This window comes from Halichoerus grypus, chromosome 6 (genome assembly GCF_964656455.1).
Source record: "Halichoerus grypus chromosome 6, mHalGry1.hap1.1, whole genome shotgun sequence".
NCBI lineage: Eukaryota > Metazoa > Chordata > Mammalia > Carnivora > Phocidae > Halichoerus > Halichoerus grypus.
Window position 1 is genome coordinate 48,296,667 of NC_135717.1, and position 25,753 is coordinate 48,322,419.

Genomic DNA, 25,753 nt, shown 5'->3' on the forward strand with positions numbered 1-25,753 from the left:
TGAATACACAGTGAGTTCTAGACACTGGGAATTGTTGGATCTTCTGTTTATTCAAGAACAGTGTCTTTGTGTAATATAATACAATATTTGGCCAGCTTTTCAGCTCTTCTCTTTTTCTGGTTATCCTTAGGCTGATTTACCCTCTGCATGCCGAGCTTTTTTGATGGTCACCTTGAGTTCATCTATTTAAAAATTTTTATTATAAGATTAAGAAATATTTATGATAAAAAATACCATTTAGTATCATCACGTGTATAAAGTAAAAGATACCTTTTCCCCATGCCCTCTTCCTTCCCAAAGGCATTGAATTTATATTCAAGTGTATTTATAATGGAAGACAAAATTTTTTAATGATTTTATTTTATTTATTTTAGAGAGAGAGAGAGCAGGGGGAGGGGCAGAGGGAAAGCAAGAGAAAGAATCTCAAACAGATTCCCAACACGGTGCTCGATCTCACAACCCCGAGATCCTGACCTGAGCCAAAACCAAGAGTCAGATGCTTAATCAACTGAGCCACCCAGGTACCCTTGGAAGAAGAATTTAAAACTAATATTGTATTTAGTACATATGTGAAAATATGTCTCAAACAGAAATTATCTTTAATGCAGTGTTATATTTATTTCTCTAAGATTACATGTGTTCTTACTAAAGCTACCCAATGCAACAATAATCTCATGGTTTCTCTTCCTCTAAAATCTTTGTATTTCTTTAGATTCATAGTACTCCCCACTTGTGTGAATTTGAGTAACTCAACCAGCTTGGCCTCAGAGTCTCCAATTTTAAAATGAATTAGAAAATCAGTCTTTTCAACCTCTGCTGTTCTCAGCTATATGAGAATGATCTTAGCGGCCAAGAATTTTATGTCTTATAATTGCCATTATGTGCTCCCTACCCCAGGCCTTGTATGGAAGTCAACACAGATAATTATTTTTTCATGATACTAATGATATTTGTCATGAAATGAATCCCTTAATGGATATCGAAAAACACAGTATATATTAGGTTCCCATTTAAGCCAAACACACCACGGAAATCTATGGCCTAGGAAGGCACGCAGAATGTATCAGATATTTCGAGGTACTGCCTGTATTTCTCAAGGCAATCATCTTACTTCTCTGGAAGTGCAATGGTAGTAATGTGCTTTAGGGCCCAAAGCAGAACCAAGAAGCGTAGGCATGCTATTACCATCTCCTCCAGAAAGAAAACAAAAGCCTTTATCTTCATGGCGTGACAACACATGTAGCCTAACGAGAGCTTTGCAGGATGAGCATCTGAACACCGCTCACAGAATGGCCTGTGCCTTGCTTTTCCTCATGCTATTATCCTTGTCATCAGAATTCTGTCAGGGGCCAGGCTTTCAGTTTCTACGGGCTCGTAATGTTGCTTCGGGTGCTCTTGCGGCCTCGTGAGAATGAAGGAACACGGAAGATCTTACTCTTCCAAGGGGTGGAAGGGGACCTCTGCAGGGACCACTCCTGACAAGTTTGGAGAGGGCAGAGAAGCAGCTGAGATTAGGTCCAGACCTAGAAGAGAATCTAAAGGCTTCCACCTGCATTATGTGCCAGGAAACCCTGAACACAATGGCATTATCTTTGCTTCTTTATTAAGCTGTGAATGAGTGCCCGTGCTTTATGCCTATGTGTCCAAGATTTGTTAGCACACCCCAGGACATCAGCATTTATATTCTGACCTGAGAATTGGACTTTCCTGGTGGAGGTAGGTCCCTAATTATCTGCGTCCGTTCAACTCAACACTTGCTGCAATTCTTGATGAGGAATGCACACAGTGGTGCTGTAAACAGACTTCTGACCCATAAGAAGCAAGGGACTCGTCCAAGTTCCACAATCATCTGAGTGGACCTGGGCAAGCAAACTCATCTCTCTGGGTCTAGGTCTACAAAATCAGAAACATGGATTCATGAATGACAAGGTCCTCGCCAGCTCTAAAATTCTTGATTGTTATTTTCTACCATGAGAATAACGTTGAGTACTTCCCAGCTCCCCACCAGCAATATCTGCTGTGCATGGGATGGACAGACAGTCCCTCAGAGCGAGGATTATTGAAAAGCTCTGGGCTCTGCGGTGACTTGTCTCAAGGAGCGTTGTGCAAGTTTCAATAGGAATATTAGTGCTTTTACTCCACGCTACCTATTATGCCAGAAGATGGTTTTGCCCCAAGAAAGCCTCCTGGTTTGCTCCTTCACCTCCTCCAGCTTGTTGTTCAAATGTCACCTCTGGAGAATTCTTTCCTAACCATCCTATCCTTACTTCAGCTCTTCCTCCCCCTTTTCTCCATTTTGGTTTTTGTTTTTTCTCCCTAGAACCATTACCATCTGACATACTGTATCAGCCAGGATCCATGCAAGGTTCAGACACCACATAATTCAACTAACAGAATTTAATATAAAAGAGTCTTAATCAAGTATTAGAGAACTGAAAAGCCCCCCCCCCCAAAAAAAGGTTTCATAGAAGTGGTAACTGTAGTAAGAACCTAGGGCCATGTTTGGGAGAATTATGTCTTCCCCAAAATTCATAGATTAAAGTCCTGAACCCTAGGACTTCAAAATGTGGTCATATTTGGAGATAGGGCCTTTAAAGAGATAATTAAGTTACAATGAGGTCATTGGGGTGGGCCCTCATCCCATATGACTGGTGTCCTGATAACAAGAGGAGATTAGGACACAGAAACAGAGGGAAGAACATGTGAAGACCCAGGGAGAAGTTGGTCAGCACGAGCCAAGGAGAGTGGCCTCAGAAGAAGCAGCCCTGTCTTCATCTTGATCTCCGACTTCCAGCCTTGAGAGCTGAGAAAATAAATGTCTTCTGTTTAAGGCATCTGGTGGGTGGTATTTGTTACTGCAGCCCTGATGGACTAATGCAGGCTGGGGAAACAACAGGAAGAGGCCAGAATTTTTAAAATTCAAAGGCTTGTAGGAGGGGCTTTATGAGCTGCAATTCTTGCCTCTGAAGAAGGGCACTGCCTGTCTGGAATGGGGATCTCTGAGGGGGTTCAGTGAGGCTAGTTCTTGCAGTGTGGAAAACAGAAAGTTGGAATCACCTGCAGCTTCTGGAATCAACGGTTGTTGACAGGTGTTGAGCAGTTGTTGGGGTGCAGTTGACAGAAGACAAGAGGCAAATGGGAAGAAGCAGGTGCCTTCTTCCTCCCCAACCATTGCAGTCTCCCTCCAGCACCCTCTGTTGGCAGAACCTCCCAGAGATGCTGGTCAAGCCAACATGGCGACCACATAGTCCCAGCCCCACCATCAGAGTGACCATAACTTAATGAACAGTTTCCTCCAAATCTCTTCTCTGTGTCCCCTTCTAAAGAATAAGCCCCATAAGGACAGGAATTTTGTTTATTTATGGACTAGAAGGTTTTAAGTGCCTAATAAATACTGAATGAATGAATGAATGAATGAACGTCCTATAGATTTTGGAAGACACTTTGGCGGGCGGGGGGGAAGCAACATTTTACCCATGAGAAAACATAGGCTCGAAGAAGCTAAATAATTTTGAAACTGAATAAGGATTTTATAGGTACAGCATACTTCCATCAGTCAAATAAGTATGGATCACAAGATATGGAGGCCTGGACCCTACAGACATTTTGGGGCCCTTGTGTTCTTCTGCATGTTGTTTTGATGGGTCTTTGTGTTGGGGGTTGAGCCGATGTTTCACCTGAGTCAGAACATGAGAGATGATAGTTTTGGCTAAGAAGAATTTGTTGGCAAGGGGTGCAAGAAAATGTGTGAGGATGTTCGTGAGTATTTTGGGTGATGTCCTAAATAAATGATGTTCAGATTATCTCGGTAAGGTAAGGCTTATCATGTCCATTTAAAAAAGAGGACTCGGGGCTCCTGGGTGGCTCAGTCGTTAAGCATCTGCCTTTGGCTCAGGTCATGATCCCAGGGTCCTGGGATCGAGCCCGACATCGGGCTCCCTGCTCAGTGGGAAGCCTGCTTCTCCCTCTCCCACTCCCCCTGTTTGTGTTCCTGCTCTCTCTCTCTCTCTCTCTCTGTGAAATAAATAAATAAAATCTTTAAAAAAAAATAAAAAAAATAAAAAAGAGGACTCAAGATAAGTTCAAGGCATTTACTCACTACATTCAGCAAATGAGTGGATCTGGTAGGTATCTAAGTACCTACATGTGTATTGGAGTGTGGAGTATCAGCTCCTGATAATTTCTCTTTAGGCTAATCTCATTAGGCAAACTAAGAAAGACTCTACTATAGGATGTGGTTTTTCTTTTGAGGAAGATAATTTCTGATTGCAAGTGTACTATCCATCTTTTTTTTTTTTTTTTTTTTTTTAAAGATTTTATTTATTTATTTGACAGAGAGAGACACAGCGAGAGAGGGAATACAAACAGGGGGAATGGGAGAGGGAGAAGCAGGCCTCCCGTGGAGCAGGGAGCCCGATGCGGGGCTTGATCCCAGGACCCTGGGATCGTGACCTGAGCTGAAGGCAGACGCTTAACGACTGAGCCACCCAGGCGCCCCTATCCATCTTCTTTTATCTTCCCCTTTCCACTTATCCATTCCCTTCTGATTAACGTATCTATAGCATTTCAATGATTAGATAATAATTGAAGACTTCAAGATTTATTGTATTAGGATTATATTCTATTTTGATACCAATAACCTAAACTAATGCTAATAACCCAAATTAACAATGGCTCAGGTTCAAGTTTCTATCTCACAAAATAGGAATCTGGAGGTGGGTAGTCCAGAGTTGGTATGGAGCCTTGATAGATTTCTGGGACTCGGGCTTGTTCTCTCTCTCTTCCCCTCTCTTATCATCCCTAACAGATGCATTTCCTAATATGGCTCCTGGAATATGACCAACAGGTTTATGTTGTAGGCTGGATAAGGAGAAAGACAGGTGGGCCAAAGGATGCATTGAGTCAGGTTGCTTTAAACAGCATCCTGGAAACTCCAAAACTCTGCTTTACATCTTGTTGGTCGCACATTAGTCCCAAGGCCATATCTAGCTGCAAAGGAGGCTGGAAATGCAATGCTATCTGGGTACCATGTCAAAATAAATAAAATTTACTAAGCTAAGATAAAATAGGTGACAATCAGCAGTATCTATGACACAGACACTTATCTATGCACTGCCTTACTTTGCCGAGTCTTGCACCTATTCTTAGCCCTTTCTGGTCCCTAGGATGGCTTAAATATTTGGATATTGAAAAAATAAATATTTGGAAGGGAAGAGGACAAAGGAGCTTGCAGGGCTCAACACTCAAAAGGCCAAAGTAAATTTTTTTTTTTTAAGATTTTATTTATGTATTTGACACAGAGAGAGCACAAGCAAGGAGAGCGGCAGGAAGAGGGAGAGGGAGAAGCAGTCTTCCCGCTGAGCAGGGAGCCCAATGCGGGGCTCGATCCCAGGACCCTGGGATCATGACCTGAGCGGAAGGCAGACGCTGAACCGACTGAGCCACCCAGATGCCCCAAGGCCAAAGTAAATTTATGAAGCCTCTTCAGATGGGAATAGTGATAAAAATATAGGTAACATTTACTGAAGTCTTATTATGTGCCAAGATTTATGCCAAAGTGTTTTATATATATTTAATACTCGAAGTACACCTATAAGGCAGTTCTTATTATTATCATCCCCATTTTACACCTCTGGAGACAGTCCCAGAGAGATTTGGTAACTTGTCTGATCTTACATGGCCAAGGATGGTGGAGATGGAGTTTAGTTTTGGGACTCACTGATTCCAAAGACTGGCCTCAACTTCTTTGTTCCTCAGCCTCCTGTGAGGAGGAGGATAAGAGGACAGCAAGGGCATGATGGGAAAGGTCTACTTGGAATTGCTAATAAATAGTTTCTTCCCCTAAAGCTTCTGCTCGTGGTGAATGGAGGCAGCCATGTTTGTCCAGGGACTTGGACTCTTCAACAGATCTGACCGGTTCAGAGATGGGCACCACCCCTAAAATGCATCATGGCGGTTCCTTGCCTTGGAATCTCTAGTCGGACTGGAGGAATTGAGCTGTGGGGGAACAGAATTGGAAGGTTTCATGGGGTGGTAGACACTTCCACTGGAGCACGGGAATAGCAGCTGTGCGGAGTGTGGGCCATTCTGGCCCCAGGACTGCCCTGAACTCAGAACTGCTCTCTGGCCCCAGCTCCTATGAGCTGGGACTGGGAACTTGACCTTCATGTCCTCAAGAGCCACTGGGAGGCTTACAGTAGAACTCTTACTCATGTTCACCTAGGTGTGCTTCTGGTTTTTACAGCCAAAAGACCACAACTATTATAGACAACTGCATTTAGAATATGTTTATTTTAGAGTGGAATCATTAGCAGCACGGTCTCAGCAGCCAGCCTGCTCAGGTTCAAATCCAGACTCACTACTTATTAGCCATGTGAATTTCAGCAGTTGCTTTATTTCTATGGGCCTCAATTTCTTTAGACAATGAGGCATGGCACGTAGTTGGTACTATATATGTGTTTAATTATATTATTACTCTTCCTGTGTTATGTTTTATGAAAAAAATACTCCGCCTCGGGGCGCCTGGGTGGCTCAGTCGTTAAGCGTCTGCCTTCGGCTCAGGTCATGATCCCAGGGTCCTGGGATCGAGCCACGCGTCGGGCTCCCTGCTCGGCTGGAAGCCGGCTTCTCCCTCTCCCACTCCCCCCACTTGTGTTCCCCACTGTGTCTCTCTCTGTCAAATAAATAAATAAAATATTAAAAAAAAATACTCTGCCTCTGATCATCACAAAACACAAAGCAATAGTAATAATAAAATAATAATGGCCACTATTTATTGATAGTTCACTCTGAGCCAGAGATCGTTTAACATTTTATGCAAATTAGTTCATTATTACATCCAACAACTCTATGAGATAGCTGATATCATCTCCATTTTTCAAATAAGGAATTGAAGCCCAAAGAGAAGAAATAAGTTGTCCATGATCGCCAGTGAGAGACCAACTCAGGATTCACAACCCTCTCTGGTTCTGAAATCTGTGTCCCTCCTTTGGACCGCTAATCACCTTGTACCTGCTCTGTGCAACATAGGCTGGGAAAAATTGTCCAGGATCTTTTTATTTCCTCATGAGATATGCCACAGGTTTCTCAAATATCTTGCATTTGTATAGTCTTTTTTTTTTTGTCATGAAATTACTTTAACATGAATTACTTCATTTTGTCTTGTGTATCCCAGAGTTCATTGGAATAAACAGCATGTAAGTCTTTTGAGTAGATACGAAAAATTCACTCAAGGCTTAGTTAGTATCTATGAGTGCTATTTTCTCCCTTAGCTCTGACCTGTAAATGGCTCATTTTGTAAGCATGTTGAGCGCGCAACTTTCAGGTGATGGGTGATGAATGAAGTCTGAGACTGCTGGTGGCAGCATGTGTGTGTGTGGGGGGGGGGGATGTGAATGATAGAAAAAAACAGAGCCAATCGATGTTTAAACAATAGCTCACCAGCAGCCAAACAAATCCCCCGTGAGCTTCAGAACTCTGCTTTGTGTGGCAGGAGCCAGAGAGACCACAACCAGAAGCTGTCTCATGTCTTTTAAATCTATCTTGGCAAATTAGCTACTTTATGGCTTTCAAATGTGCTCGGGCAGCTTGTGGTCGCAATGACTGACAGGCTGGGGAAATCTGGACCCCTATGGAATAATGGTCTAAGGGAAGAGAAAAGAAAATACTCTGATTAGATGTCATTGAAGGCTTTATTTGTCCTATTCACAACACGAAATTATGAGGATACCATCCTGACTTGATCTATTAAAAGGGCTTAAACAGGCCTGGGAATGACAATGCGGGTTCTTAGATAGTTGAGTCTCAAGTAGAGCTGGTTTTCATCCAGAGTGGCTTGGGAGTGGGAGAGGCTGAGTTTGGTGTCAGGTTTGAGCAGACCCTGGTACTGTTTCCAAAGCCCTAAGAAAATTTCTAGAGTCTTAACCTCAGATCTCTTTTACTGTTTTCTTTGTTGCCAGTTTTTACTTTCATGTCCCCTTTATTTTTTTTAAAGATTTATTTATTGACTTGAGAGAGGGAGAGCAGGGGGAGGGGCAGAGAGAGAGGGAGAAAGAGAATCTCAAGCAGACTCCATGCTCAGCGCAGAGCCAGACTTGGGGCTCGATCCCACAGCCCTGAGATCATGACCTGAGCCAAAACCAAGAGCTGGACATTCAACTGACCGAGCCACCCAAGAGCTCCTTCATGTCTCCTTTAACAAACGTAAAAATTTTTTTTTTTTTGGTCAGATTTTTTTTTTTTTGGTCAGATCTTAGGGGGAAATGGACATCAAGACTTAACTAGCTTTGTTTCTTTACAACAGGAAATGACATTCCACACTTCATTACAGATATTCCGATCTGACAGACGAAGATTTTGAGACGTGATGGAATCCTGTCCAACCTCCTCTCCCTGGACGTGAAAGGTTATTAGAGAACACAGTGCTAGAGGTATTTTCAATTCGGCTCGGTCATAGTTTGCTTCATCATCTAAGCAGGAACCGTGGTTGACTACATAATATTTTTGTACTTCGCTATGTAACTATTTCTTCATATGGCCTTGCTAAACAGCACCTGTATTAATATCCCCCTGAAATGGCACTCCTATAGCAAGGACGATGGCAGAATTTAAAATATGATGGTTTAGGAAGTAATGCATTGTAGTTTTCATTTCACAAACTTCTAATTAAACACATTTGAGTGTTTTTCAGACAATTCGTTGTGTTCCTATGATCGTAGTGCATCAGGCAACAAATATATGGTAGAATTTTTTTTTTCAGTATTTAGAGTTTGCGAAGCATTTTTACTAGCTATCTCCACAATCATCTAAGTTAGTTATCAGTCCCAACCTGTACATGAGAAATTTGAGGTTGATGGGGTGTAATGTCTTTCATTAGTGTGTGAGGACAGCAAAACAGAGGAGGAAGAGTTATTGTGACAGCCACCTACCCACTAGAGCCACAGACCCAGCCTGAGCCCACCAGAACAGGTTGTATTTCTCCACCTTCCTCTACAGGATATCTTAGACAAGATGCTGCTCCCTCAATTTGAAATCAATTGGGAAAAACAAAGAGTTTGATTCATAAAGGAACTCCCATTCCTTGTTGTGTTAATCTTCACCCTTTTAAATCCTTTTATCTGTCTCGTAAAAATAGCTGTGGATAAGATCTTAACCTTGTGTTTCCAGCAAAAGTTCAGATTTTTATGGCTAAATCCCTTGGCCATTGCACATGGCTCCCCGGTTTCTCAATGAACATTGCACAACATCTCCATTGTTACCATCCAGCGGCATGCTTAGAGAAAGAGATAAACCATACAATTACAGGGTAGACCTATAATTACCTCTGCTTTCTAAGCCACAGTGTAGGATCCTTATGCTACTTCCTTTTGAATGTGATAGAATTAATTGTGATTATTACGTATCATATCGCATTAACTAATAAACCCAACTAAGCTACCTAGTAATTCAGGAGCTGTTACGCAACAAAGACAGTGGTGACTTAAAAGCCCAATCAGCATTTATGAAATGTACGAACTGCCTTCATCACTATCGTAACCCTTCAGACTGTTGCTGTTTGCCTTCCGCTGGGGATTATAGCTCTCATAAAAGGTGTCCTGAGCCTGAGGTTCTGAGACACCTGGAACTTCACATAGGCTCCAAGCCCCCGCGTGGTTGACTCCGCAATGTAATGTCACTCACAGGATCAGTTTTTGTGTATTTAGAAAGAAAGCTGCAAACTGAATTTCTGTGTGCACCTCAATGGACTCGGGGCATTTGGGGGTGAAGTAGGAGCGTCCTTATGTTCAATCAGCGGGGAAGCCTGTTATACTGGTAATGTCAGGTAGTGGAGAGAATGGAAGAACTGGTTTGGAAACGTTAGCGCTCCTGTTCATCCCACTCACGCTCTGACCTATCACCCAGTTTTTTTTTAGAAACGTCTGGAACTAAAGTTTGAAACATTTTTTTCTCCTCCTTGTAATACACATTTGAGTTCTGGAATAACAAGCAGGTATCCTTCCAATTATATGCTGTACCTGAATGGGTAAGTTGATGTACCCTTGGTATCAGTCTATCTGTGTATCTTTATATCTATGTATATGTCTATTTGCGAACTTGTGTATCTCCCTTTATATCTTTATGGAACATGCTGGCACGAATAGGTCCAGATTACTAACTCCAGTCTGGAGTTCACGGATAAACAAGAGGAAACTCGAGAAGGGCCTGAATAAGTTTTGAGCCTGAGGCTTTCTAGCTTTCCAGAAATCCTGCAACTCCTCCTCACCACCCCCCACCCCCACCCCCAGCAGGTTGCTTCTGTGATGTCTCTTGCATTTGTCTCTCCATGCCAGCTCAGCTCTTGACTAACCAGCGACTGGACTATTCTCACAGTTTTGTAACCAGGTCCCCCGACCCCACCCTTCTAATCCATCCCAAACCACACTCCCTATCTCCTGTTCAGACACTGCCAATAATTCCCAAAAGCTTAGCCTGCTGCTGGAGGCCCTTTGTGGATTTCCTCGTAGGTCCTGCCCAGCTCCTTTGTCATTGATGTTCCAGTCAGGACCCTTTGCCTCAGGCCCCCTGGCATGGTTGCTATTTTGAGATACTATAAAACATCTTCTTTGTTCTGTCCCATTTCTAGCGCTAGTCTTTCTAACTGAAATGCTCTTCCCCATCTCAGCATTTGAGCCCATCTTGAATGCCATTTCTGATATGAAAAAAAAATCTTTGATTTCCCCAAAAAGAAGTTACCTAAGATAGGCCCTATATCCCCCAGTTGGTTGTCATTCTATCGCAATGAGGGATCCTCTCAATATTCCAGTTCGGGCATCTCTTGGATCCCCCCCTCGGTGCCCACTGCCATTGCTTTAGTTTAGGGGATTATGTCTTTTCTTCTTTTCTGTGATATTGAAACATAGTCCTTATCTCCCATCTTTTATGTTTGGAATGCTGATATGACCATTTACCTGTTAGTCTTTGACCTAAAATCATGCTGTGAGAGGCGTGAGCTTGGGTGGTTCAGTGAGAGGAAGCCATTGCATCAGCCTTAATATTTTCTTTTTACTGTTGCGGACATTGCTGCTATGAACGTTGGGATGCATGTGGCCCTTCTTTTCACTACATCTGTGTCTTTGGGGTAAATACCCAGTAGTGCAGTAGTCAAACTGTGGAAGGAGCCGAGATGCCCTTCAACAGATGAATGGATCAAGAAGATGTGGTCCATATATACAATGGAATATTACTCAGCCATCAGAAGGGCTGAATACCCAGGTTTTACATCAACATGGGTGGGACTGGAGGGGATTATGCTGAGTGAAATAAGTCAAGCAGAGAAAGTCAATTATCATATGGTTTCACTCATATGTGGAACATAAGGAATAGCATGGAGGACATTAGGAGAAGGAAGGGAAAAATGAAGGGGGAAAATAGAGGGGGAGACAAACCATGAGAGACTATGGACTCCAGGAAACAAACTGAGGGTTTTAGAGGGGAGAGGGGGTGGGGGGATGGGTTAGCCCAGTGATGGGTATTAAGGAGGGCATGTACTGCATGGAGCACTGGGTGTTATATGCAAACAATGAATCATGGAACACTATATCAAAAACTAATGATGTACTGTATGGCGACTGACATAACATAATAAAAAAATATTTTTTTTTATGAAAGCATACATTCTTTTTGTACCAAAAGTAAATCCTTCCAATATTCCTTACTACTCGCAGATTGGAAACCAGCCTCTTTACATGACATGGAAACTCCTTCATGACTAAACAGGTGTCGCTGTTAGGAAGTCAAGCTTCCTTGGATGCCAGTCGGCAAGATGTACGGGACTCTTGACATTTGCGCTCACTTTAGTGACAAGAATATTCTCTGTCACTCCTGTGCCTTTGCACATACTGGACTTCATCCCTGTCAGCACCCTTGCCAGTGTGGAGGGATCTCCTCAACCTTAACACAGCTCATGGGTCACCTCTGTGTAGTTTTACCTTCCCAGGCATAGTTAGGTCTTTTAACAGTACTCACTGTGTGGCTTTGTTTTGTTCGTCATTATTTACTTAGAGGTGTCTAGATCCAAAAAATATTTAAAGTAAATTTTTAGATATTTCCAAATCTGGGAATCTGGTACTTTTTATTCTGTATAGATCATGCCAAGTAGTAGAGGTTATTATGATTTTAATAGGGGTGTGTGGAAGTGTGTGGAAGTCAAAGAAATAAGCAAAGTCAAAGTTAGAACTGAATGAAAAAGTAGAGATTATTTATTCAAACCTTTTGTTATGCAGCTGAGGAGTCTAAGGGATTTCTAGTCTGTTCACCATCCAACACCATCCTTTTGTAATTAAAGGATTTAGGGGTTTTTTTTTTTGTTGTTGTTGTTTTTGTTTTCTTTGCTGAATAAATGTTATTAATGCGTGGCTGTCTTCATATGGATTTCTCTCTTTTTCTTTAAAAAGTTGATCTTTTTCTCTTCACTGGATTGTTTCTGGACAGAAATCTGCTGTCATCTTCATCTTTGATCATTCTTAATATATTGAGGTATGAGATGTAACTTTTCCTCTGACTGCTTTTAAGATTTTCTCTGTATTACTGGTTTTGAACAATTTGCTTATAATGTGCCTTGGTCTGATTTTCTTCATGTGTCTGGTGCTTGGGATTTGTTGAACTTCCTGGATCTAAGGGTTTACAGTTTTTGTGAAATTTTCAGTAATTTCAGCCATTAATTTTTTTTTTCCAGATAATTTTCTTCCCCCCTCCTCTCTTTTGGAGACTCCAATGACACATGTATCTGGTTGATTGAAATTTTCCCATAGCTCAGTGATATGCTCTTCTTTTTGTTTTTAAATTCTCTTTTCTCTGTGTTTCATTTTGAATAGTTTTTATTATATGTCTTTGAGTTTATTAATTTTTCTCCTAGAACATCTTATTGGTCATTAATCCCATCCAGTGAGTTTTCCATTTCACACATTGATGTTTTCATCTCTAGAACTTGGATCCTGGTCTTTTTAATATTTTCCATCTTTCTACTTAACTTTTGAACAAATGGAATGTATTTATTATAATGGTTTTAATGTCCTTGTCTGTTAATTCTAACATCTGTGTCTGTTCTGGGTGTGTTTTGATTGATGGACTTTTCCCTTCAGCATGGATCATATTTTCTGTCTCCTTTGCTTGCCTGGTGCTTTTTGATTAGATGCCAGACATTGTGAAATTTATATTGTTGGGTGCTGGATATTTCTTTTCTTTCTTTTTTTTTTTTTTTAAAGATTTTATTTATTTATTTGAGAGAGAGAATGAGAGACAGAGAGCATGAGAGGGAGGAGGGTCAGAGGGAGAAGCAGACTCCCTGCCGAGCAGGGAGCCCGATGCGGGACTCGATCCCGGGACTCCAGAATCATGACCTGAGCCGAAGGCAGTCGCTTAACCAACTGAGCCACCCAGGCGCCCAATTTCTTTTATTTCTATAAGCATTCTTTAACTTTGTTCTAGGTTGCAGTCAAGTTACTTAGGAACAGTTTGATTCTCTGGCGGTTGCTGTTAAGATTTGTTAGGTGGATTGGAGCAGTGCTCATTCTAGAAATAATTATACCCCACTACTGAGGAGAGACCCATTTATTACTCTACCCAATGCCCTGTGAATCTTTAAGCTTTCCAGTCCGGCTCATGGGAACAATCTCCAACACTATTAGAGTGCCAGGCTCTGTTACCTCTTCTAAATTCTTTTAGATGGTTCTTTCCCTGCATTGGGTTGCTTCATCACATGCAGGAGATGATCAATACTCAGTTCAGTACCAGAGGGGATCCCCTGCAAATGTCTCTTTCTCAGCAGCTCTCTCTTCTTTGATACTGTGTCCTTAGAACAGGACCACCTTGCTTTTCCCAGAGCTGCACTTCCATCTCCATAACTCATGGAGTACGCCAAGCTCCACCTGAGTTGCCCCTCCCTGCACAGTGGTCTGGAAACTCTCATGGCAGAAAGCAGGGACTCCTGGAGAGCTCATCCTGTTTGCCTCTCATCTTTCGAGGATGACTGCTCTTCACTGTCTGATATACATGATCTTATAGACCATTCTTACATATGTTTTTTATCCATTTTTTGTTTGTTTTTGGTTGTTTCAGCCAGGAGGGAAATTTGGTTGCCATTATTCTGTCTTGGCTGGATTAGCTTGATTTGAAACTATATTTCCCATGTTTCTCCTCAAAAATATGACTCAACCTAGAATGAAATCCAATTATGTAATCTTCTTCATTGTTTCTATCTTTTTTCCTTTTTTTTGGTTGGCTTTCTCCAAGAGAATGATTGCAACTTGCTAGAGCAAAATAATTCTTTTGAATAACGAACCAATTGTTTTGCAAGTGTTTCTCTTCCTCATTCCCCAAATATTGTCCTTTCTCACTGCAGAGTTTTAATATTGATCTGCATATATCCTTGGCAATACACATCCGGCCACCTTTGCCTCTATTGTCTTATTGGATCATATGATGTTTTATTGCAGATGGAATCTGTACAAACTGTGGACTAAGAAGGTTCAGACCAATATTTACAAAACTGACAAGCTTTGGACAGCTAGAAATCATATTTCTAATATGATGTGCTATTGGGTAATGTTACAACTCTCCTATCTGTAATGGAGGACTCATATTGGATTCTTTCTTATCTTTCTCCATCGCCTGATATCTGGTATCTAATTATGTCAACTGTATTTCTATAAGATCTTTCTCATCTGTTCTTCCCTCTGCATTTCCACTTTCCTAGTTTGGGCTCTAAAAAAATATCCCTTGACTGCTCTGATAGTCTCTCTTCCCAATTCCCTGTGCTGACCCAACAAATCATCAAACACATACTGAGTATATTCTTTGTCTCGGGAAGTGTTGATGGCTGGCGTAAGATGGACCAGTAGTACTAAAGCAAAACTTTAATGTCTACCCCTGCCCTGTTCAAAAAATCCTTAATGAATTCCTCCTTCCAAGAGTTTAAAATTCAAACTCCTTTGTATGACTGTCAGAAGATCTCTCTCTCCTTTTTTTTAAATAGGCTCCTTGCCAAGCCCAGAGCCCAATGTAGGGCCTGAACTCATGACCTTGAGATCAAGACCTGAGCTGAGATCAAGAGTCAGATGCTTAATCAACTGACCCTCCCAGGCGCCCCTGTATGGCTGCCACAAGATATAAGGAAGCCTACATTTTTTGTTAAAAAAAAAAAGTTTTTTGTTCTTATATATCAAACAGTCTTTTTGCTTTGCTAAACTTTGATATAATGTGTATTTATTTCTCCCTCCCTTCAAATTCTGACTCAAAGGCCTCATTACCACAAAGCCTAATTTGATCACCTCCAAACTGGGAGTTTATTTTCTTGTGGCCTCTCCCACTTTTATTATTTTTATTGATGTTCCTATCTTACCTCCCTCATTGACTATAAGACAGTTTGAGGACAGGGTTGGCATTAGGCTCATCTTTCTATTTCCTGATGTGTTTTGTGCTTTATCATAGGTGTTCAATAAAAACTTGGAGAATGGGTGAGTAAATTAGGGCAATGACTCACTTAAGTCAATTTTATCAAAACCATTCTAAAAGACCAAAAAATTCAGGAATGTTTATCTGGTGCCTGTCCGGTGGGAAGAAATACAACTATGTTCCTTTGGGTTGGGCATGGGAGAATAGGGTCCTGTGTTTTGTTTTGTTTTTGTTTTTTTTTTTCTTTTTTTGATGGTTTTCTTTTGGATCAATGCAGATTACTATATTAGCAATTCAACACTAAGCCTCAATTGGCAAAACATCAAGATGATTAGTATAGCAGTATTATAGTCCAGTTTAGTGTCCTTCATAAACTTATCCTTTGAGAACTACCATTTCAGAAGTTGAGCTAAGACCAAGACAGCTTGAAAACAAATGGAGATATTTGTGTGGCACATTGAAATGTAGAGTAGGTTTATTTTTCTTCTAGATAAAAATTATTAGTGGGTTCCTTGAGATCATGGAAGTGGGAAATACTGAAAATATTTTAGAAAGCTTGAAATTTCATTTGATAAACTCCCAGCTCTGCCACTTCCTAGCTAGATGACCTTGAGCAAATAACTTCACCTAAGCCTCAATTTTCTCTTCTGTAAAATGGAAGCAATAGCACTCCATAGTTTTGCTGTAGGAGTAAATTCTTTTTAATTAAATCCTTAACATAGTACTTTTTGTTATGTTAGTAAGCATTATATAAGTTCTAACTTATTATTTGTTATTATTATATAGCACAACTGACAAAAATATTTAAGTTTTCTTCTTTTTTCTTGCTTGATTTTAGACTACATGAAACACTTTATTTGCATGTTGGATGAACTCAAAGTATATTTGTTCAGGAAATGAATGAGTCTCAATCTTGTCTCATTCTTTCTCATGGGAGGGGTTTAGGTTGGAAAGAGTTCCATGATAGTGTGTGCTATTGAACACTAAAATAAGAGAGAAATTGAGGAGAAATGTTTTCATTGAGGTCTTTAGGATTAGGAAAGTAACTCATTTGTGTCATCTGAAATAGAATCCTGCTTGAAGCAATAAGACTAGCAGGCTGATGAAGTCATATCTATTTGACAATTTTAAAATCACAAATATCAATCATTCAACAATGCAGACAATACTGCCTTCCAGCATATTATTCATCCCCAAGTTATCTGCTTTGGAGAATACAAATTAAAGGCCATTGAGGACATGACTTGGTAGATTCCTGCAACTTAACATTTTAAACATTTGAAATTATAAAAATATATATAAGTGGTCACTTAAAGTCCTGAGAAGACCCCTTATTTCCAAATATGTTCCTCTTCTGGTTACCACAAGGCCTGAAACTCCGTAATTATAAATCCATTCTTTTGGGGTAACACATTTGATCAGAATTATCAGAATCATCTATCCCCTTTCAACGTGTTACTATTACAAAGAGGGAAACCTTAAGTCCTAGAACTATTAAGCCCTTAGACATGTTTTCTTGACAGTGAGTGATAAAACGGGGCATGGACAAAATGCTAATTTTGCATGAAATTAGGAGGAGTGTGGAGTATCTGGGTAGAGAGCACAGGACCTCTCGGGCTACAGTGATTCAGTGTGGCTAGGATGGCCAGAGTGTGGGGTTGGAGGCAGGTAGAAGCGAGACACAACACGTGATTCCAGGGTCCTGGGATCGAGCCCTGCACTGGGCTCCTTGCTGAGGGGGCAGCCTGCTTCTCCCTCTCCCTCTGCCCCTCCCCCTGCTTGTGTTCCCTCTCTCACTGTCTCTCTGTCTGTCAAATAAATAAATAAAATCTTCAAAAAAAAAAAAAAGAAGTGAGACACAACAGCACTGAGAAGGTGTTGGAGGAACATTGCTGGTTTCTTGATATAGATAAAAGCTGGTCTCATGACACACATATGTCAAATAAAGGTGTGGCACTAGGTATGGCGCTGCTCAGCCCACTTCACCTGAGGACCCTAGGTGAAGGAATGAGGAGAGGTTTGGGTGTGCGGGTGGTGGGCTGAGGACCTGGACCACAGCTACCGACAAGGTAGAGGGAACATGCAAGCCTTATTTTTGCAGACATTTACTTTCCATGTCTGTGCTCAGAGGTTGAAATCCTGGGCTGCATAAGCACCAAGATCCCATCCAGCTCTGACATCCTTGGATTCTGTAAACTATCCTCAGCATTCTATTCATTCTGCCATGTAGATATGCTAAGTTCATCAATTCAAAATTTATGACGACAACTATTTCTAGCAACTTGAAACCACCATGCAGGTATATGTGATGTGATAAATGGAGTCAATTACAAACACAAACAAAATTTAGCACTCCTCCCTCACTTATCTCTTTGTTTCAAGTACCAGAGGTTTTAGGGTCTGAATTGTCTGCATGAATTGTCCCAGAATTTCTCTTCAATTTCTGTATGGAGATAACTCAAATTATGGCCAATATTACTATTGCCCCCAATCTCTTTTTGGCTTCAAGATAATAAACATCTCCTAACAACTGAAAAAAAAATTGAGATGCTCTTTTCACTTTGACCATACAGATGGGAAAATTGTAAATAACAGATCCTTGACACTCTTCAGAAATAAAATGTGATGAAGAGTTCAGTCGTCTGATTAAATTCTCCCAATAAAATCTCACCTAGCTTATTCTTACCCTAGGGATAAAGGGTTGTGCCCACAATGCACATTATTTTTCTTTTGAACATACTTGTATCTTGTCAAGATGTCATCAATACAAATACTTTGACGTTTTTAGTGCAACGATTGGGAAGCAGGTTGAATTTTTCAATCCTCCCAGCCAATATAAGTCAGTCTGAGATACTTAATTTCTATTTGAGATCCTTCGTTTCTATTATAAACAGATCCCGCAGTGGGAGATAAATTTCATGGTAACAGTTTGGACTTTTTTATGAACCACCTGCAAGTTTTCTGCAAACAACATGTTTTATGGGAGCTCAAGGCAATGTTCACCCATCAAGACCCGACAGCAAGAGGAGGATGGATGGGGCCTTATCTCAGGCACACATGGAACCTTCCTTGTCCCCTGGCCTGACCTCCCTCTGCACTCATTTATGAAAATGATTCATCTTTAAAGAGCTTCCTCGCTCTGCCTGCAGGCTGTAGATCTTTTTGCACTGGACTTGTGTAGGCTGAGGTTATAAACTTCAGTGTGTAAGCCATTTGGAGGGGCTTAATTTTGAATATTGGAAGAAGCAAAGAGCACAATCCACATGTTTCCTTAAAGGAACAGCTCTGGGACTTTCTTCTGCAGAAAGATGCTCCCAAGGGATTTCATTGACAAATTGCATTGGGATTCAACTTTTATTTACATTGCTAAAGTGTTGTCACAGTTAGCACATTTAAATAGAGGGTCGACTGAGCTTGGCAAATAGAGCCCGAATTGGGTGGTGACACAAACATGCCACCCTCCACGTGGAGTGAGAGACTGCACTTTGTATGTCATGTTTGTGGAGGGTACTGTGAAGGTGTTGTTTGAGTCAGAACTAGTGGCAATTGCTAGGGTCCTTTAGAATATTTCTTTGAGCTGGAAAGCCTTGGAAGGTAAGAGTAGGAAGTGTCACTGAAGGGAAGAAAGAGCTGAACAAAAGTAGAAATAGGAAAGGAGAAAAAAAACAATTAAGAATCGGTTCATTCATTCAGGCTGAACTCATGGGCTGTACAAACCAGGATTATTTCCATAGTTCTTGGGAATTGTTTCTCACATTGGAAATATGGCAAGGCACCCCAGGAAATAAATATGCACAGGAGTTTGGAGTTAAGAGAGAAATTAAAGGTAGAAATGTTGATGTAATTGTTTTCAAAATTCAAGTTTTTGTGAAAGATGGTTTAAGTAGAAATGAGATGTTCTTGACCAGGGAAAGGCAAACATTTTCTGCAAAGGGCTAGAAGGTTTTAGGCTTTGTAGCCCACATGATTGCTGTCACAATGACTCAACTCTGCCATTGTAGCTGAGGTCATTGTAGACCATTTGCAAATGAAAGGCTGTGGCCGACTTCCAATAAAACTTTATTTATAATGACATGAGACAGCGGGGGTTTGGCCCTCTGGCCCTAGTTTAGCAACCCCTGTCTTAGTCTCCTCTGGTCTATCATCAAACTTCAAGCAGGCCTGCAGCTATTTCTGCTTTCCTAGATCAAGACCAATGTCTACGGGTAGCAATAACTGAAGAATTGCATTCTGTTACATACAAGTAGCAAAAATGAGTATAATGAAAGCTAGTATTCTGCAAGATGGTAATTGGTAGTCCTTGAAAAATGTTTCTAAGGCTAAGTAAGTTTGGTAAACGTGAGCAAGTCTTCTGGAGACTTTTAGTTTTTCAAATGCATCAAGAGTGTCTAAGAGCAGATGGAGGTGGTAATATTTCCCCAAACCATTCGTCCATAGAATCTTTTTTGTGTTTAGGCCTCTTACCATCTTGGGACACCAGGGCTCCTTGGAATGCAGCTGGGCAACATTTCTCTCTGAAATTGTTTACCTGCCATTCTGCATGCCAACAGTTGGATTATGCCCTGGGCGAAGCTAGATGTCTGCCCTACACAGCTTGCCTTATTCAGACCATTCTCCCAATCTCCAGAAGCCACCAAAGTAAAATTTTTCATATCTCTCTATCCTGATGACTGGTTTCCTAATGCCAGTTTGCTCTTCCTGAAGAGGTAGTCATGAGCTCTACTGGTCTACCTGATACTTTGCAAAAACAGCCATTGAAATTAGATATTTCTACTCTAGTTCTTTGTAAACTCTACTTAGGGATATCACACACACAAAAAACCCCAAAGAGACCCACTTTCTGGAAATTTCTGATGCTATGAAGTCCTGTTCCTAGAAACTATGTCCCAAAGTCTTACCTTCAAGTGAATTTGCTCATTTTCATGGATAGCAGTGATCAAACCCAATGGCTGTGGAAATTCATAAAGGATGATAGTCATTCTCTGGCACAACGTTCTGTACAGTGGAGAGTTGAAGAATTCAGCCCCCCTCTACTGAGCACCCTCCACGTTCATGGCCCAGAGAATGATGCTATGGAAATTAATACAATTAATAAGCTACTAATCTCATCTTTGAGGAGATTTTAAATTATGCAGTTAAGGTTAAAGGGGTTATGGAAGGCAGTGGTTTTCAGATTGGGGAACCCTGAAGATCTTCAGATTGGGGAACCCTGAAGATTTTAAATTATGCAGTTAAGGTTAAAGGGGTTATGGAGGGCAGTGGTTTTCAGATTGGAGTGGGGGATATGAGCTGAGGGGTCTCTGAATCCCTGAACTCCACTTCCATCAGAGTAGCTTAGTTTATGTTACTTAGTTTATGTTACTTAGTTACTTAGTTACTTAGTTTATGTTCTAGAAAAATAACAGCCATTGGAATCAGGAAGACAAATCTCTTCTATCTACCCATGGTGCCACTGAATCCTCTGAGCCTCTTTCCTTATCTATCAAATATGGAAGGTACCCAGGCTTCACAGATTTGCTTTCAAGATTAAACGAATGGATGCCTATGAAGTGCCCAGTCTAGTTCCTGGCACATAGTAATGCCTTAATAAAGGACAGCTAAGATAATAAAGTAGAACATGATAAAAGTCACGAGTAAATCACAAGGTGCCTTGCATTTCATCTCATGAATAGTTGGACTCAAAACCATTTGTTGAAACAAAGATTGAATGGAAAAAATAAAAATGAAATGAATGAAGGAAGGGATGAGTGACCTGGCTGGGGGATCACACAGGGGCAAGAACATCTGACCTGCACTTTCACCCCAGCTCCCGAGTTCCAGCAGCCTGTTGACCGGAATGGAAGGATGCCAGTTATATCTGGATCACTTAAATGCCTCAGAATCTATGGGAGTCATCACTAGTGTGGATAAGACCTAGAGCCTTATGTCAGATGATATTATGGAAAGGTTTTCCTAGAGATAAGGAAAGAGAGGAGTGGAGACAGAGGGGTAAGGGAGGAGGGGAGAGAGAAATTATAGTTCTAAAACAACATAATGCCAACTGTGTGGAAGCTAATCCTAATTTCATGATTTGATTTTTCTTGTAAACAAGCTCGGTATCTTTTCTATGAATCTTTGCTCTGTTATAATGCGTAGGTCTGCAATTATATTTTGCAGGCATCAAATTTCTTCTTGGTAAGATCCCCTGAAGTATAAAATTGACTTAAATTATATTTTTAAAGATTTAATTATTTTTTCAGAGAGAAGGAGAAAGAGAGAGAGAGAGAGCCAGAGTGAGCTCGAGGGTGGGGTGGGAGGAGGGCAGAGGGAGAGAGATTTTTTTTTTAAGATTTATTTATTTATTTGAGAAAGAGAGAGAGAGAGCATATGAGGGAAGGGGCAGAGGGAGAGAGAGAATCTCAAGCAGATTCCACCTTGAGTGCAGAGCCTGATTCGGGCTCCATCTCAGGACCCTAAGACCATGACCTGAGCCAAAACCAAGAGTCGGTGCTTAAACGACTTAGCCACCAGGTGCCCCTGACTTAAAATATTTTTGAAGATAGGGACTAAGTTTATCAAAATCCTCAATCCTCTAAACCTCTAATTGAATGGGATGGCTCTTTTCACAAAAAAAAACTTTTCAAGGTAGTATTGTAACATTGGATGATACAGACAGACAGAAGCCAAATTAGGGAATGAAAAATTGGGGGAAGGGAAAGGTGAGGCTCAGGAGGGTCTCCCAGTTCCCAATAGACATCAGGAAACCCCTAGCATTCAACTGAGAGCAGAGAAGGAATTCTGTGATTTTCTTTCAGTATTTACTTACATGAAGTATATCTCCTCTCCAATACTTACATGGTGAATTGGATTAATAATGGTAGCTCCTCTCTTATGATCTCCTCTGTGAAAATAATAGTATTATGGCAACCTGGCGAATTAAAGACACAGCTACAACCTGAATTTTATTGGGTCACACTCCTGTTTCCTTTTTAGCCCTCTGGACCAATTACTTCCCATCCCTCCCACACCCTTTAACTGGATGTTGGCAGGGACATTTCATACCTACTCACCAATCCTCCCCCTCCCGCAAAAAAACCCAAAAAACCCCCATCTGTATGCCTTCCCTTGGGATGGGGAACCAGTAACATTGATCCACCTTCAGCTCGTTCCTGACTGGAAACCCCTGACTGCTGGCGTCCCCGCCACTCCCGTTGTGCATTGCTGGGATGGGTCCTACTGTGACAGTTGGCTACATGGTTGTGGCTTCCAGGCAGTCAGTTCAGCCAGGAAATACTGCCATTTCTCCTTCTCTACAGATCTTTTGGTGTTCTCAAGGAGCTTATGCTACATAATGCTAAAGAATGTCACTCTTCTCTTTAGGCATTACATTGGGTAGCTTGACTAAGAGTCTCATGGGGGCTCGTCTGGTAGACAGATCCAAGTGTCAGACATCAGGCTGTCAGAATCACTTGCTCTTCTAAATGTAACACTTTCTAATTGGGTCTACTTTGCACAATTCCTGACTATATGGAATAATCTTCTAACAGGAGTCTCCTTGGCCTGCATGCAAATAACGGTTTTGTTTTTTTTTTGTTTGTTTGTTTGTTTGTTTTTTGATGCTATTCGTTCTGTAAGTGCACCCAGGCATGTCTTTGAATGGTGGGTGTAGTTAAGGCTCAATATGAGATTCCCATTCTATATAAAAATAAAGGAACTAACAATTGCAGTATCAATAATGGTGCTGTTTCCTGTTAGCTTGTTTCAAAAATTGGGGAATGAAGAAAGACAAATCTTGGAGTTATTTCTAGGTTCACAAATAGCTATTTTACCTTAAAGGGGAACAAACAGAATCTGGACTTTAGAACTGAAAAGGGATCCTAGAGGTTATCTCATGAAATACTCTAATTTCACAGATGAAGAAATTGAGGTCCAGAGAGACCAAAAGCCTTGCACAATGTCCACCAGCTATTTAATGGCAGAATTCAGATTTCATAATACATGGACCCATAAAATTTTTCACTCTGCCATGTTGTCCATCAGAATTGTGTAGACACCCATCCTTCCAATGATTTTATTCAACATTTAGGTAAAAAAATGAGGGCTGTTCCTTTGTTCTGCTCTTTCAGTTAAGCAGGAATACCTGCAGGCTCATTTGTTGTGCTTTTATGGTGGAAAGTCTAATGACTTAAGGCCAGGATATCTATCTCACAGGATGCTTCACCAAACCTCTCTTTTCTCCTCCTTCTCCCTCAGACTCATTGGCTTTTGGCCAGGTCTTTGCTATTACTTTGTACTTCAATCAGAGAAGAGGCAGGGGAAATAAAAAGAGAGAAAAATTAAGACAATAAGTGCAACCATTTGGGAGAAAAATTGTGGTGTGAGGGTTGGGATCATCTGCAGATGAGACACTTAGCTGTGTTCACTGTGCTCACTGTGTTTGAGGGAAAAGATATGAATGCTGAATCTGGACGCATCAATCTTCAGGTGGCAGACCTGTCCAATGAAGACCTTGGCCTTTTGTAAGAAATTTAATCTATAAAATTCTGAACTTCACCATAACATTCTTTCAAATCGGATTACTTATAAAGAGATTCTTTATTTCTCCATAATAAACTTTTAGTAGAATAATTCTCTGTATGCATTGGACTTTGGAACATGCATCTGTTCAATAAGGTGGGATGTTCTGCAATTCATAATATGTTTTGCTCTATTTACTTCTAAGGTATTTACTTTCTCACCTTTGCTCTAGGCTTTGACTTGTCTGGTTGACCAAGCTCACTATTGTTTCTGTAGCATTTGTACAGAGCCTTTCTTCTTTCGAGTGGTCTACGCTTCAGCACAAAGGTACGAAGCTGTGTAATTGCTGTGTGAGAGCCGGTTAGAAAATTGACACAAAGTGATAGAAAAACTTGCCCAGGTTCTGCCTTTGAAAATGCTTTTGCCTCCAGTCCCGTCTCAGCATTAACAGTGGTGCTTCTAGAACTCATCAGGTGCTTTTCATCTTCAAAATCCTTTGTACCCATTAACTAATTTATCCTTACTACACTCTAGCCAGGTAAAAAGTACAATCATGGTGGATCAGAATATTAGGAGATCCATAGTCCTTACAATATTACATCCTTGGTCCCCTCAATAATGCCTCCAAACATAAAATCCCTTCAAGGGTAACCAAATCTCCAGAGTATTCCTCTCCCAAAACAGATGCTGCCTTTGTTGGTTCCAAATTTAAAGCTCAAAAAAGGGGATGGGGTACATTTTAGCAGGACCAAAATTGAATACCTGCAAAAATCTGTCCATCTTACTGAGCTGTGGAGCATTGTTATACTTTACTTTCATTTTTATAAGTTAAGGTGTAATTTATATATAGTATGATTCCTCCTCTTTAGGGCTCACCTCTGCATGAGGTTTCACAAGTGTGTTCAGTTGACTAACCACCATCACAATCAGATGTAAAGCAAGTCCATCGTGCCCACTGATGCCCTCTACCACTTTTCAGTCAATCCCTCCTCCCCAACCACTGACAATGATGGTTTCTGTAGTTTTGTCTCGACAAAAATGTCATATAAATTGAATCATAATATGCAGCCTTTTAACTCTGGCTTCTTCCTGACTTAGTGTAATGCTCTTGAGTTCATGTGTGTTGTTGCGTGTATTAGTAGCGTACTCCTTTCTATCCGTAATGTTCACTGCATGGATGTACCACAGTCAGTGTAGGTATCATTCTGCATATGAAGGACCTTTAGATGGTTCCTAGTTTTTGGTGACTACAAATAAAGCCACTATAAACATTTGTGCACAAGTTTTTGTGTGGGTATAAGTTTTCATTTCTTTTGGCTAGTTATACTTCATTTTTTTTTCAGATAGGAAAATAAGAATGGATATAAGCACTCGAAGCAATGTACAGGAGAACCATTTATTGGCTCCTGATACTAAACTTTTTGAGTAAGAATTTCTTTAGGTTTTAACTCACAAGGCCCCCAGAATTAAAAAAAAAAAAAAAAGTGTGTATTCATATTGCTTCCAAAAACTTGATCAATTAGTCACATTTTTGGTCATTTAAGAAATAGTAATTGAGTGACTACTATATGTCAGCTACTCTTTAGGTAGCGTTCTTGATAATGAAGTAAGAGACAAGGACGTTTCTGAACAAAGATGCATTTGCTGCCTTTCTACACCAGGATTCTCTACCCCCATTACTCTTTCATCAAGTCTCTGCACGTGTGTGGAGAGGTGAAGGGTGGAGAGAGAGAGAGGAGATGTTGTCAAAGATCCCCTGTATCTTCTGACAAGGAATGGGGAGTTGCATTACTACTACTATCTGTTAATTCCTGGTGAGATTTTATAA

At 40.8% G+C, this 25,753-nt stretch overlaps 1 long non-coding RNA gene across 1 annotated transcript in view; it reads right to left on the reverse strand.

Annotated features, from left to right (window-relative positions):
* The window catches only part of LOC144382096 (uncharacterized), a 55,784-nt gene that overhangs the window by 726 nt on the left and 29,305 nt on the right, over nt 1-25,753 (reverse strand). The gene's annotated exons all lie outside the window — the stretch shown is intronic.